General features: G+C 52.1%; 1 protein-coding gene across 25 annotated transcripts in view; it reads right to left on the reverse strand.

Annotated features, from left to right (window-relative positions):
• The window catches only part of IQSEC1 (IQ motif and Sec7 domain ArfGEF 1), a 388374-nt gene that overhangs the window by 84551 nt on the left and 290552 nt on the right, over window positions 1-13271 (reverse strand). For 2 of the 25 annotated variants that reach the window (XM_065539025.2, XM_074033020.1), the window contains exon 1: window positions 7283-7380. The exons of the other annotated variants lie outside the window; for them this stretch is intronic. The gene's annotated coding sequence lies outside the window, so the exon portion shown is untranslated. Of the gene's footprint in view, window positions 1-7282; window positions 7381-13271 lie in introns of those variants that run through there. 25 annotated transcript variants of the gene reach the window in all.

Genomic DNA, 13271 nt, shown 5'->3' on the forward strand with positions numbered 1-13271 from the left:
CTTTGTGGGTGATAGAGACGTTAAAGGTCTGTCAGCATGCCGACCCTCCTGTCTGATGTCATCAGAAGGGCGGAAAGAGCACTGGAAGGAGAACTCTCTCCCGTGTTCCAGGTGTTATGCTCTGTGTCACCGAGAGCTGAGCCCGTGCCTCACCCGGAATTGTTTCGCGGCCTGGATCTCATACTTCCTGAAACCCTGCTTGGTGGGTAACAAGGATCTAAGAAATTATTTTGCACAACAAGAAACAGCATACTCAAGTGAAAAATGATTTCCCGGCTACCTGAGGTGGGGGAACTCAGCCTGGTGCCTGGGGCATGCAGCGGGGGGCAGGGCCCCCACGTCCTGTTCCACTCTTCCTGGGAACAAGACTTGGCTGCTGCCTCACTGTGTGCCTCCTGAGCTGTGCAGAGAGAAGGAGAAGCGCTTGGGCCCAGCAGCACCTTCACAGGGCAGGTGTAAGGGGCTGCACCCATGTTATTTTCTGTAATACTCCCACCACCCCTTCAAGTGGGCCCTCTTAGTCCACAGGAAACAGAGGCACAGAAGAGTTAAATGACTCACCTCCAGGCTACTCAGCTGGTGGTGACAGAGCTGGGAATCCAACCTGTGTGCCCATGCACCGGACAAAGTCTAGGAGCCCCTGAGCCAAGTCAGCCTTTGGCTGGTGTGAGAACCTGACCCCACGAACTAAAAGTATTCAGCCTTGAGACCCAGACAGACCACTCCAGGCTCCTGGAGTTGATCCACGATGAGCATCCCTCATGCAACACAATCCACAGACAATTGTTTCTCTAGCAATTTCCATAAATAACTGTAATTTATGGGTTAATAGCAAAGATATCAAGGTTTGGAACCCCCTGGAGTGTTAGGAACATGATTTGTAACTACAAACACACAACAATTTGTTCAACATGCCAGCTACATCTTCAGTAATTACTACCCTGGTTAAGGGTAATTCCACATTCAATGCCCTGCCATGCACGGGGAGGGGAGGTCAGGAAGGAGGGGCTGGGATGGGACTTCAGCTGTGTTCTGCTGTGTTCCTCACTTCCTTGAGGCCCTTTCCTCTTCCTAAGAGCCCTCCTGTTCTCTCCCGTTTTGGGCCTCGCCTGGTCCTCCAGGCATTTGGACCTGGTGAGCCTCTCACTGTCCAGCCCTGCCTGCAGGGACCCAAGTAGGGCTGTGTGGATGCTCCTTCCTGGGAGGGGCACTGGGAGCACCGTGACAACCATGGCTGTCTTAGCCGATCCTGCCTCTCTCCCTCAGGAGGCACCCTGCTCCATTACACTCCTTCCCTCTGCACTTCGGTGAGAGGAGCCAATCAATTCCCCTTTCCGCTAAGCAGTGTTCAGGTGAGTTTCTGTCAACTGCAACCCAAGTGTCCTGAGAGATCGATGCAGGATGGAGGCTTGCCTCATCTGATGGATGAACAAGGCCCCACAGCACCCACTCCAACGGCAGTGGAGGGGTGAGGCTTGGCAGGGTTGTGCTTAGGGGGAGTGGGAGCCAGGGTTTGAATCCTGGCTCTGCCACTTCCTAGCTGTGTTGCTTTGGGCAAATCACAGAAACTCTGAACTTCAAATTCCTTCCCTATAGATGAGGATAATAATATCTACCTCATAGGGTTGAGTCACTGATAAAGTTAGCTATATGAGGTGTGAGACTGTGTGTATGGTATTGCCACATTTGTGTTTAAAAATGGGGGGATAACGTATATTTCTAGGCATTTGCTTATGTATACGTGAAACTGTCTGGAATCGGACACAAGAAACCAATAACATGAGACATCTCTGGGGAGGAGAACCGGCTGCTGGGGGACTAGTGGTTTCATCACAATTCCCCCATTCCCTTCCACTCCCCAAGTAGAAACAACAGGGGGAACTTTTCACCATATACCCTTTTGTATCTTTTGAAATGTAAATAAACATGTTAGAAATACACACAAAGCTAGAATGAAAAATTACCATTAAAATTATTCTTTATCATAGAGAATTGTGAAGTATGATTGCAGAATTAGCTGTGAACTCTCTCTCATATATACATGCTAATGCCAGGCTGACAAAGGACACCCGGAAGAGCCAGCTGTGGAGGACCTGCCTCCCACTGCCTGTCCCCTCTGCAGCAGCTTAGTGAGCCTCGAGCCCGCCATGGGGGTGGGAGCGGGTGAAACCAGCCCTCATCCTCTTCCCCATCTGCACCCTGAGCACTTGCCTCCTGGCACCCCACAAGGGGCCACTGCTACCTGTTCCATAGATGGGGACACTGAGACCCCAGGTCACAGGCTGCAACTGGAGGTCCCCAGACAGCTCTGGCCCCAGATGGATTATGTGTGACCTGAGCTGCATTTGGGGCTTGTGAAAGCTGGATGCACTGCGGCATGGGGCCCACATGAGTTCCTGCCTGCCCACCTGGGACTGGTGCTGAGTCAATGTGGTGTCCTGTTAGCAGGTTAAGCACTGTTCTGCCAAAATCCCCCCCATTCTCTTTTGCCCCCCATATTGGAACCCACCATCAGTTGTCCTTTAGCATTTTATCAAACACGCTTAAAAAAAATACAGGCCGGTGGTTCTCCAGCTTTTTGGTGTCAGGCTCCCTGTACACTCTTGACTGAGGATCCCAAAATTGTTCATGGGTGTGATATCTATCACCATTTACCATATTAAAAAATTAAAATTAAGACATCACCAACCTTGAGACATCTTTATAGCAAAAGCCTCAGTCTATCTGCCAACATATCAGGTAGCCTCTAGAATATTCTACAGCACACTTGTGCAAGAATGATGGTGATAAGGTAAACAACAGCTTGTTGTTGTTGTTGTTGTTATTTAAATGGTTTGAACTCCCTGGACCACACTTTGAGAAATGTTGCCATTAAAGAAAAAAACGTTCTTAGCCACAACCAATGCCAGCACCCATGCCATTTGCCTGGCCCCTGTGGGTGTTTAAGTCTAAGCCCTCTTCTAGAAAGAGAGAGAGAGGAACACGCTCTGGGTCCTATAGGCAGAACTGACTGGGGGGTCCCCTTTCTAGTCCTGGTGGCTGAGGCTGCATGACCCTGCTCAGCACCACAGCTTGCAGCCCCTAGTACTGACAGGAAAGAGCTGCCTGCCTGTGGTGGGGCCGTTGTTGGTCACTTTAGGGGACCTGAAAAAACAGCATCAGCCCCCATGTGCTGTGTGCCTGCCATGTGCCAGGCACTGGAGGAAACCAAGGCTGTTTGAGAAATCACTAGTCCAAACGTTCCCAGCTTGCAAGAGACAGTGGCAAGGTGCTGGCCCAGGTACCCCTGTTCTGAGGCTGCAGAGGGAGGCCCTGGCCATGGTAACCAATCTTTAGCAAGGTGCAGTTGTCTGCCTTCTCTGGGTGCTTGTGTGTCAGATGGAGGGTGAGGAGTGCTAAGGCTCACTGGGGGCTCCTGCAGGCCTTCCCCACTGTAACTCACTTGCACCTGCCTCTCCTATGAGACAGGGACGTTATGGCCGGCATTCCGCTGGCCGCAGCTGCATAACCCAGACCTGAACTCGGGTGCTCCAGCATCTAAGGCCCATCCTCTGCAAAGGGGGGTTTCACCCAACCTTCCCCAGGTTGGGCACGGTGGCAAATTTAGATCAGATTAAAAGGACAGCTCAGGGCACAGCTGGTAGAGCAGTCCTTGGAGGGGAGGAAAGGTGGCATGGTGACAGCTGCAGTCTGAGTGCCGGTTTGGGAGCGGGTGAGGAGCAGGGGGAAGCATGGCTCACTCCTGGCCTGACCAAAGCCATCCCCAGCCCCACCTCTCACTGGGTTGGTCCTGGCAGGTCCAGCCCACCCACCACCTGTCACCCTGCTGGAGAACTGCAGCCTGGCCTTCCCAGCCCCAAGACAGAGTGGCCAGGATGAAGTGATGCCCCAGCCTTGAGCAGGGTGCCCAGAGGGGGTGCTGAGCCAGCCCCTGGAGCCCACTCAGCCCCCATTCTACCTTCTTGGCTCAGCTCCTTCAGGGACGCCTAGGTTGACCTCACAGGCCCCGCTGGGCAATTCCTCCCAGCACCTGGGTGATGCTGTTCAGGGGACAATTTCCTTTTCCCTCTCCTCTCTGGACAGCTCCATGAGGATAAGAATAAGGTTGTCTGACATACCCCACTTATGCCCAGCTCCAGCATGGCGCCTGGCACAACTACCTGCTGGAGAAATATTTGTGGATGAAATGAATTTGCCCAGCTCATGTGTGTCCCTGTCCCCAAATTCACATGTCTTTAAAAATAAAGCACCCACCTTCAAGGGGGCAGGCATAGAGATAAGGGCCTTTCATACTTTGTTCTGAGGGATAGTAACATGGTAAACAGATGGTCTGCACAGAGCTGTCCTGACCCAAGGTATAGAGAGCCAGAAAAAACTGGAACTGAGATGGAGAGCCAGGCCTGACCCTGCAGCCCCCAAGGCCAGGCCCATGGTCCAGTTCTCTCTGAAATTCACCAGGCTGAGTCTAACTCAAGTCGCTCACATGGATCGGGGAAGGTGTCTGGAGTTTCCTTTCCCCTGGGGTTACCAGCAGAGTCCCTGGAGGGAGATTCTAGACACCTGAGCACAGGAAGACCACAGGGAGATAGGGAGGAGACCCCATGCCTTTGCTAGAGAGCATCCTCAAGTCTAGTTTCACCATCCACATCTAGGGCCCCTGTGTAAATTTGTAAAAGGCGCCCTCTTCTGGTGGATACAGCCCCAAAGGACCATGGCTTAGGTAGCAAGAGTGCCGCTGTTCCTCTGCTAACTGCCCTCGTGCAGGGCACAATCTGAACATCTGTACATTTGGGAGTGCCTGGAGTTCTACCACACAGGGTGACAGTGACTGTGTACCTACCACCCTCCCAAGGCCAAAAGTAAATGCTGCTCCTCCTTTCAGGGGGCTGGGAGGCCTAAGGGCCATGCATGCACAACCTGTAGCCACATGGAACCACCTGCTGCCTTCCTGGGGAAAGATAAAGCCCCACCCCTCAGCCCCCTACGAGATTTACTTGAACAAAGATAAGTCACTTACAGGTCCAGAAGTCACAAGATCAAGAGAGAACATGTTAGCCAGACTTAGCACTGCCTTCAGCTGCCTCCCAGTGCACCATTAAAACTTTAAAGCAATTACATTTTTAAGTAGTTAAATTTTTCAGGAAATCAAGACCCCATCCCTACATTACAGGTTTTAGCCCAAGTGGGCTAAGTGAGGTATGGCTTGCTTGGGTCTTCAAGGGGGCATACCCTCGGCCCTCTCACTGAGGCTGCCACACACGCTGGGCTCCCACACTGAGTCAGGAGCCCAGAGAAAGCCAGGGCTGGCTCAAGGTCACCCAATGGCCAGCTGGCAGCCAGGCTGGGCCTGAGTCAGGTCCCCAGGCCCCGCCCTTGCTCTAGACCCAGATCTGCTGGATCCTGGGGGTGGGGGAGCTGGTCTCCAACTCGGGCCTTCACTGGGCACAGAGACACCGTTCTTTACTGCTCAACAACCCCCCCCCCCCACCGTTTGCCCTGTGCCAGGCTGCAGCCTTCCCTAAGCCCTGCTGACAAGGAAAATCTGGTGCCAGCACCCACAAATATGTGTGACTTCTGGAGGGAGGCAGCAGCCTGGGTTCCCCAGCCTAGAGTGGGTGAATTTAAAGGACGGGTGGCAGGGGGGGTCACTAGATGGGGGGTCACCAAACTGCCCAAATATGTCTGGGGTGGAGGGTGATAAACGTTTATATGTTTCTGACCAGATACCCGAAAAATGCTTTCCATGTTTGTTCTGGGAGGGGGTGGGGCACATACGTAGTCTCCACTGCATATTCTTTTATAATGTTTAACATTTTCATCATGGGCCTGTATTTCCTAAGCAAATACTAAATTCATAGATTTAAACCCATACATAAATGGCCCAGGCAGAAAAGAAAGAGACAGGAGCTCAGAATTTCAGAAGATGAAGGGACCCCAGACATTGACCTTCTCTGTAAAAACGAAAGCTAGGGTTGACTGAGTGCCCATGGGCTTTGCCTGTTGGCCCATTTTGTTTTGTTTTGTTTCTTTTTTGTTTTGAGACAGAGTCTCGCTCTCTCACCCAGGCTGAAGTGAGGTGGTGCGATCTCGACTCACTGCAAGCTCTGCCTCCCGGGTTCACGCCATTCTCCCACCTTAGCCTCCCGAGTAGCTGGGACTACAGGCGCCCGCCATCACGCCTGGCTAATTTTTTTAATTTTTAGTAGAAGTGGGGTTTCACCATTCACAGGATGGTCTCGATCTCCTGACCTCATGATCCACCCACCTTGGCCTCCCAAAGCGCTGCGATTACAGGTGTGAGCCACCGCACCTGGCCATTGTTGGGACCTGTTTTTAAAGCCCTTCTTTACCATCTCATTTCAGCCTGAGTGACCTGAGGAGGGAGATGCTATTACTGACATCTTCCATGCTACAAACGAGGAAACGAAGCAAGGTCGCCACAGGCTGGACCACCGAGTCCAAGTCATACCCGCTGGCCAAGGCTGACGGCATGCTACAGGGAGGGCTACGTCACAGGCTGGGCTGGGACCTGAGGCTCTGGATCCTGCTCTTTGTCTTGACTTTTCCCCCAGAGGCCTAGAGTTCCCTGGAGCCCCAGGTAGCAGCAGCCCTGTGCCAGAGGGAATGTGCCTCGTCAGACAACTGAGAGTTCCCAGACAACAACTGAGAGTTCCCCGGGGGCCAGGAGCAGAGCCTGCAGCTTCCTCGGGGTCACACAGGCAGACTACTGAGATGCAGGTGGCCATCCTCAGCCCCTCTGTGAGCCTCAGTTTCCTTATCTATGAAACAGGTGAATCTTTCCTACCTTGGAAGGCAGGGGTAATGATGGCCCTGGATGAGGTATCTGATACACAGAGGTGCTCAGCACACACTCATTCCCTTCCCTTCTCCCCTGCCTGGTGAACCTGAGTGGGAGGTCCGTCCTCTCCTGGCTGCATCCTGCCAGGCCAGGCATGGGGCACTGCCTGGGGAAAGACACCAGGGTCTAGGGGGCATGCTAACAGCTGGCAGTGACCCTCCCACCCAGGGGCACATACTAGGCACTGAAGAGGACGAGGAGCTGGGACGGGAACTGGGCGGGCAGGGTGCCAGTGCGCATATGTGAGCTCATGTGTGCTCCCCACAGGAGACCAAGACCCGGTAGGGGCTTGCTGTGGGCTGTGGCATCTCCCAGATCTCAGCTGCCCCAACAGACCAAGATAGAAGGAGCTTGGGAGGGGACATTTTACTTTCCAGCTAGAGACACTAATAGTAGGGCTGGTCCATCCCACCCTTCCCTTACCTTGGTCCAGTGCTGTGGGTGGACAAACAGCCGCAGCCTGGCCGGCTTCTCAGGCCTCCTCTGCTGCCCACACAGATGAGCTCCCTCAGCCCTCCCCCAGCTGGTGCTGCGGCCAGTGCGGGTCATAAACCCTGAGCCCCTGCTTAATCCGCCAGCTCCCGAGTCAGCGCCAGCCAGACACGTGACACTGCAGCCTCACGGACCTGTTTGGCAGGAGCAGCAGCTGGTCCCGATGGGGGTGGGGAGGGCTGTCTGCCTCGCCCTCGGGCCGTCCCTACCACCTCCCAGCCCACAGCCTGCAGTTGGGCCCCTGCCAGCCTTGTATCGAGAGGTATGGTACGTGCTGGGGGCAGTGCAGGTAGGGAAAAGAACACAGTTCTCACCAAATGGTGCCGGGCCACCTGGGAATGGGTATATGTGTGCACATGGGGCCATGCATATCCACACATGTATGTGTGTCAGAGAAAGAGACCATAGATGAAAATCTATTCCAGGCGGATTAAAGACCTAATGTGAAAGGTGAATAAAGAGAATCTTCATGACTACAGGGTAGGAATGAGTTTCTCAAAACACGAAAAATGTTAATAAAGTGAGAAAGTTGACTACTTGAATTAGAACTCTGAAATTGAGAAGTTTATCCCAAGACCCTGTAAAGAATGAAAAAGGCAGGCTGGAGGGAGGGAGAAGATATCTACAATGTGGATTAACTGACGAAGGATTAGAAACTGGAGCACCCAAAGAACTCTCCAAATCATAAAGAAATAGAAAGACAGCCCAAGATGGGTGAAAGGCATGAACAGGCACTCCACCAATGATGAAATCCAAACAGCCAAAGGGCAAACAAAAGACCCCCAACCTCATCGGGGAGATACAAATTCAAACCACAGCAAGAAACCATTACCCACCCACCAGGTGAGTGAAAACGACAAAGACTGACAATGCCCAGGGCGGGGTTGGGACAAGGCTGTGTGCTTGCTTTACAGCCAGTATGTGCCCTAGAGACAGCTCATGCCATGTGTGCTGGGACACAGATTCAAGAGTAACAGCCCCAAACTGAAAACAACCCATGTAGTCCATCACAGTAGACTGCATAAATAAGCTGTGGCCTGTCGATACAATGAAATACTATTTATTTAAAAGGACAGCAGGGCGCAGTGGCTGTAATTCCAGTGCTTTGGGAAGCCGAGGCAGGCGGATCACTTGAGGTCAGGAGTTTGAGACTAGCTTGGTCAACATGGCAAAACCCCATCTCTACTAAAAATACAAAAATTAGCTGGGCGTGGTGGTGGGCACCTGTAATGCCAGCTACTGGGGAGGCTGAGGCAGGAGAATTACTTGAACCTGGGAAGCGGAGGTTGCTGTGAGCTGAGATTGTGCCTCTGAACTCCAGCCTGGGCGATAGAGCGAGACTCTATCTCAAAAAAAATAATAATAATAATAAATAAAAGAAAAATAAAAGAATGAACAACAACTCATAGCATAGGTGAATCTCGCAGATACAACTTTGAGCAAAAGGAGCCAGACCTGAACAAACATCCACAGCCTATTTATATTCAGCTAAAAAATAATAAAAACGAAATTATATTGTAGGCCGGGCGCGGTGGCTCAAGCCTGTAATCCCAGCACTTTGGGAGGCCGAGGCGGGCGGATCACAAGGTCAGGAGATCGAGACCACAGTGAAACCCCGTCTCTACTAAAAATACAAAAAATTAGCCGGGCGCGGTGGCGGGCGCCTGTAGTCCCAGCTACTCAGGAGGCTGAGGCAGGAGAATGGCGGGAACCCGGGAGGCGGAGCTTGCAGTGAGCCGAGATCGCGCCACTGCACTCCAGCCTGGGCAACAGCGTGAGACTCCGTCTCAAAAAAAAAAAAAAAAAAAAAAAAAAAAAAAAAGAAATTATATTGTAAAAAGCTGTTCTATAGGTGGTACAACAGGAAGGGCAAGAGGGATGTTATTAGCACAAAGTCAGGACGACGACAATCTCTGAGGAGTAGACTGGGGAGGGGCACGTTGGGGCTTTGGGCAAGGCTCAGTCTCTTGACCCAAGCAGTGGTCGCACTCATATTCTTCCTTACTTTTCTTTAAGCTATGCATGTTTGTCCTTGCACCTTTCTCTGTGACAGGTGACCACATTTAAAACAGAAAGGTACATGTGATAAGGGTGGGGAAAGGCACAGACCCCAAGCTGTGACTGCAGAGCCACCAGGCAGCGGTATCCGAGCTGGAAGGGCTCATCTTGCTCTCTTACTTCACAAATAAGAACTGACGATCAGAGACAGGAAGGAACTTGCCCAATGTTGCAAAGCAAGTTAGAAGCCAGCAGGGCCAAGACTAAAATCTAGGTTTGGCAAAGCCCAAACCAAGGCTCTCCTGTCTGGTCTCTTTGGAAGAGTTCTTCCATTGCAAATCACATTTAACATCAACTGGAGCAGATGGGCTGATTTTAGCATTTAGCACTGCAAAATTATTCTGTTTGCTTATGTATTGTGGGTCTCTTGCCACTAGAATAAAAGCTCCCAGAGGGCATGGTTTTTAGTCTCTTTTGCTTCAGTGGTAACCCCAGCACCAAAAGCAAAATCTGGCACACAGTAGGTGCTCCATAAATATTTGCTGAATGAGTAAATGAATGGAGCTGATGCTTCTATTTGCACTTTGAGATCCCAGAAATCCCTGGTGGCTTCTGTGATAGTCCAAAGGAGAGAACAAAAAAACAACTGTATGATACTGACACACTTTCACAGAATTATCTTCATAACTGCCTTAGGAGGCGGGGACCATCATCACCCCATTTGAACAAGGAGAAAACAGGGAGGCCTAGTGACTTGTCCAAGGTCATGCACAAAGCTAGGAAGTTGACAGCTGGGATTCGAACCCAGCCCAGCTGTCTTCAAGCACCCCTAGGATCACTGAACTGGAAGCACAGAAAGGCTGAACCCCATCCATGACTCTGAAGCCCCCAAAAGGCTGGCTGGCCCTGGGCCACTCCATACACCTAAGCTTACCAGGATCTGTGGAATTTAGGCCCTCTTGTCCTCACCCGCCCTCAACCCTCCTGAGTGCTGGTTCTGACTTCTAAAGTGTGTTCCAGTCTCTTCCAAACTCTCAGCCCCCAGTAAGGAAGTGGGTAGGGATTAGGTACCCCATGATAAAGATGGGGAAGCTTTGGCTCAGGGAGGGGAAGGGACTTGTCCAGAGTAATAAAGCGTCCGGCTCTCTGACCTAAAGGCCTCCTAAGTTGGAGTGACAGACAGAGACCCCAGCTGCTGTTCAAGGATTAGCCATAAGACGCTCAATTTTTTTCCTGGTTCCTTTTATACCAAACCCTCAGGCCACTTGGATGAGCCCCAAACCTGGTCCTAGTTCAGCATCTGGCTGAGCTGAATAATGAAATATTCCCATAATACTCCCTGGCACTTGGCTTTATTAAAACACATTGGCACTTTTAGCATTGTTACAAACCTGTATTACTATCCTGATAGCTTTCCACCAAGTCCTTGGATCACTGAAAAAACAAAAAATAAATCGTTGGCTCTGGCAGTCTCGGAGCTAAAATGGTCCTGCAGGGTATCTCAGCTAACTGAAATTTGTGAATCCTCCACCTGGCCTCACTCTGCACACCTTCGGTGAGGGGAACTCACTGCCTTCTAAGGCAGCCTGTTCCTTGTTTGGATTCAGCTCAGTCTCAGTCAGGCACAACAAGAACTTATATCAGCCCCTGGCACTAGGGATGAAGTAGTGCCTCAGGCCCCACTCTGCCCTCAGGGAGTTCACAGTCTGGAAGAAGAAATTGTGTAAGCACAACCGGATAAGGCATGACGCAGGCCAGGGTTACCTTCTAAAGAGACAGCAGGTAAGGCCCAAGCTTTGTGTACAGAGGTCATTAGCCCCCACAGCCAGCTTTCTATGCTGTCACACACAGCACGCAGGGATTTATTTGGGTCAGCTTGGACTCTGTGCACTTGAGTCTGAAGCCCTTCCCAGAGGAATGCCACCCTGAGGGTGTCTGGTTACACAGACTGGTAAACTGCTGGGGCTCTGGGGCAACCGAGCAACGCTGAAAGGACAATCGACAGGGTGCTGCATCCTACATCATTCCAGCTGGCCTGTGGGATTGACACTGTTTTAATATTATGCTTTGAGAACCATCATACAAGGGAATGATGGGTTTGTGGTTTTGCAGATGAAATGGGAAATACATGTGAAAGCCCCTGTGATCCGGTCTAGCATGGAGTAGATGCTTAGAAAAAAATGCTCATTGGGTTTGCACTGCAATCCTGCTGGGTTAGAAAGCCACATACACAGTTCTCTGAGTCACAGTTCTCTAAGTCACTGAGAATTTAGCAGCCTGCTTCCTGCTTTTCCAAGCTGACGCTTGCTATGATGGCCCCACTGAATAGCCCCGAGCCAGGCGGTGAGAGGGAGTCTGGAAGACTGGTGTATGACCAGGGGTCTAAAGTCAGTCCCTACCTGCACCCCGCTTTACACCGCCCTTCCGTTCAGTGATAATGGTATCCCCGCGGGGAAGATTCAGGGACTCAGGGCAGGCTTTGCCAAAGAGGTATCATGGATGAGGATGATGGAGGATGAATTGAGTTTGCCAGGTGGCAGGGGTGGGATGTTCATTCCCGCAGGAGCCAAGGCAGGGCAAGGCGGGGCCCAATGGAAAGGTAGGGGGCTCCAGAAAATGCTGCTCCCACAAGCAGGTTTGCATCTCACTGCATGGTGGTAATGAATGCTGGTCCGAGCTACGGCAGTGCGTGGGGCCCCAGTCCACATGGACCTCATCAACAGAATGGGCTTTTGCCAGCCTCTTGCACTCGAGAAACACCTCCTGATAGGAATGAGCAGCCCCCCACTCCCCACCCACCTAATTATGAGGGGCAGGGGGAGTGATGAGGGCTCCGGCCAACTCTCCTACCAGAGGCCAGATTCAGACTCCCTGACCAGCACAAAGGCAGCTCCAGCTTGCACAGCCCAGAGACGGGCAGTTTCCTACAAGAACAAAGGATGGCTGTGTTCTTGGCTGGGGACACTTAGGTGCTTAGGTCCACCCCCTATACCAATGGCTGAAACTGTGTGCAGGAAAGCTGGGGACACAAATGGTCCCAGTTCTTCTGGCGTGGCCTCGGCACTCCCCTCTGGACAATGGGGAAGGGAGCATGACTAAAACCAAGGGTGGTGGTATGGGGACAGCAGGCATGGGACAGGCAGGGCAGGGCAGGTTGGTCAGCGCAGTGGCTGGAAGGGCGGGCTGCCATGGCCCTTTAAGCAGCCTTGAAAGAGTGGCAACTCCAGTCACAAGACCCAAGATTACCTAATGTTTGCAAACCGTGCAGGAGACAGTCCCCTGCAGAGGTGAGCACAGGCCCCCTCCCTTGTCCCTTCACTGCAGAGACCTCTGAGGGGACACCGAGTCCTCTAAGCATTCCCCAGGAAGCAGCTCTCTCAGGATGACTGGGTTGCTGGAGGGCTGGGGACAGGGCCCCTCGGCTCTGAATATGCTGTGTGACCTTGGACATATCCCTGCCTCTCTCTGGCCTTCAGTTCTCCATCTCTAACACAGTGGGATGGCTCCGGGATGCTCCCTTCAGCACTGATGCTTAATGGCTGGGACGTGGGCATTGTGGCCACCCCAAGTCACCTCTTAGTTTATCTTTTCCTGTGGGGGGTGGGGGGTGGGAGGAGGTGGCACAGCTAAGGCAGTTTCTCTTCTTTACCCTTAAACCTGGCTTCTGAGCTCTAATTGCACATGGCTTCAGCAGCCTGGCCATCTTGCCAACTGTAATGAGGAGCTCGGCATCATACTGGGAACAGGGGAGGGTGACCAGAAAGCCAATTCCTGTGTCACCTTAATTCAGAGTTGTTCAGAGGGGGCTGCATAGGCCAGTGTGTCTAGTGGAGCCTGACCACAAAATGGAACAGTGGCTCATCAAAGTGCACAACCAGACCCCTGCTCCCAGTCCAGGACAGGTCCCTCCCACCACAGATCA

The sequence above is a fragment of the Macaca fascicularis genome, chromosome 2, assembly GCF_037993035.2.
Source record: "Macaca fascicularis isolate 582-1 chromosome 2, T2T-MFA8v1.1".
Classification (NCBI taxonomy): Eukaryota; Metazoa; Chordata; class Mammalia; order Primates; family Cercopithecidae; genus Macaca; species Macaca fascicularis.